Raw genomic sequence first — 2,401 nt, forward strand, 5'->3', positions numbered from 1 at the left:
GCACTGTCAGACACTGCTAGGTATAATTGGAGCTTGTCCCCCGGCATAGGCTTGGCAAGCAAGGGTGCCGAACAGAGGTAGTTCTTCAATTGCTGAAACGCTTGCTCGCACTCCGCCGTCCATTCAAACGGCCCTTTCTTTCGTAAGACCTTGAAGAAAGGGAGGCACTTGTCCTTTGCCCTTGAAACAAATCGGTTCAGGGCCGCAATCCTGCCATTGAGGCACTGAAGCTGTTTCAGCGTTTTAGGTGCCTCCATCTCGATCACGGCTTTAATCTTTTCGGGGTTGGCCTCGATTCCCCGGTTGTTTACCATGAAGCCAAGGAATTTTCCCGAGGAGACTCCAAAGGCACACTTCCCCGGTTGTTTACCTCAGAACCTCGAAGGCTTCGGCCAGGTCGGAGAGATGCGACTTAGACTGCTTGCTCTTGACAAGCATGTCGTCCACATACACTTCCATATTCCGGCCGATCTGCTTGGCGAACATTTTGTTCACCATTCTCTGGTAGGTCGCTCCTGCGTTCTTTAACCCGAAGGGCATGACCTTGTAGCAATACAGACCTTGGTCTGTTATGAAAGCGGTATGACCTTCATCTGGGACATGCATCTTGATTTGGTTGTACCCAGAGTAGGCGTCCATGAAAGTGAGCAGTTCGTGCCCGGCTGTGGCGTCCACGAGCTGATCGATCCTCGGCAGTGGGAAGCAATCTTTCGGGCATGCCTTATTTAAGTTCGTAAAATCTACGCACATTCTCCACTTGCCGTTAGATTTTTTAACTAATACAACATTGGAGAGCCACTCGGGATACAAAATTTCTCTTATGTATTCAGCTTTCAAAAGTTTGTTAACTTCCTCAACAATTACATCACTCCTCTCCTTGTTTATAGGTCTTCTCTTTTGTTTCACAGGTCGGAATGATGGATCTATGCTGAGGCGATGCGTCATAATTCGCGGGTCAATGCCAAACATGTCCTCATGGGACCATGCAAAGACGTCCGAGTTGGATCTGAGGAAGTGGATTAGCTTCTCTCTGTCGGTGGCCCCCAGCTTGGTTCCTATGCTTACCTGCTTCTCGGGACTAAGCAGAGGAACAAGCTCGAGCTCCTCAGTGGGTGCGGCAAACTCCTTCCTCGGCAGGTCGGCCTCGAACTCGAGCGTCCCATCCCTGAGAGTTTCGAGGGCGCAGACCGATGGGCCTTTGAGTGCGGCGGCATAACACTCCCTCGAAGCGGCTTGTTCTCCTCGGACCGTGCCCACGCCGTTGGGGGTGGGATACTTCAAAACTTGATGAAGTGTTGAAGGAATGGCCCGAAAGGAGTGGATGATGGGTCTCCCAAAGATGGCGTTATAGGCCGACCTACCGTCAACTACCACGAACTCGGCCATTTCAGTGATCCGGGTTTGGTTCTGCCCCAGCGTGACCGGCAAGTCGATGCAACCCTCTGGGATGACCGACTCTCCAGAGAACCCAACCAGCGGCGTCAGGCTTCTCTTCAATTGCGACCTCGTCCAGCCCAAGGCGAGGTAGGTCGGTAAGGACAGGATGTTGGCGGATGCGCCCCCGTCTACCAGCACTCTCCTGACCACCACATGATCAATCAAGGGAGCAATCACAAGGGCATCATTGTGGGGCAGGTGTACCTCCTCCAAGTCTACACCGTCGAAGGTGATTGGGCAGGTCAGCCCCTGCTCCCTGATGACTCACACCTCGCGTCGGCTGCACGGGCTAACTCCTTTCTTTTATGTCCGGATTGACCCCCGCTTGGCCCTCCAAAGATGGTATTGATGACCGCAGGTCGGTCGGTGCGCCGGGGTGGCGTCCTTGAACGCTTTCGCTCCTCCTTTTTCTCTGCTGAGCCGGTCCCGGGCTTTCCCACAAACTTCTTGAAGTAGCCGTCTTGAATCAGATCTTCAATTTGACGCTTCAATTCCCAGCAGTCTGACGTGTTGTGGCCGTGCTCCCGATGAAAGCGGCAATACTTGTCCTTACTGCGCCTCTCCGGGGCTCCCCGAAGTTTCTCCGGACGCTTGAGTAGTTTTTCCATTCCAGAATCCTCGATGTTCGTTAGGATCTCGGAGATTGGAATCGTTGTTGGGGTGAAGCGCTCGTAGGGTCGGCTCCTGGTAGGTCCGTTCTCCGCCCTTCGATACTCAGCTCGACCGCTGGAGAAGGATCCCTTGTCCTTGGACTTGGGATCTGCCCTTTCATCTTTTCCACTTCTGCCCCGGTCGATCTTTCGTTCAGGTCGGCCGGTTTTGGTTCGGAGGAGCTCCTGTCCATCGATGACTTTCTTTGCCTTCTGGAGCACCTCAGCGAAGGTGGCCGGGGCCTCCTCTCCAAGTTTCACCGTGAGGGCCTCATCGACTAGACCTGTGAGGAAATAGCACATGGCCGAGTCAT

Source organism: Momordica charantia, assembly GCF_013281855.1.
Source record: "Momordica charantia cultivar OHB3-1 chromosome 9 unlocalized genomic scaffold, Mcharantia_2.0 BLBB01000009.1, whole genome shotgun sequence".
NCBI lineage: Eukaryota > Viridiplantae > Streptophyta > Magnoliopsida > Cucurbitales > Cucurbitaceae > Momordica > Momordica charantia.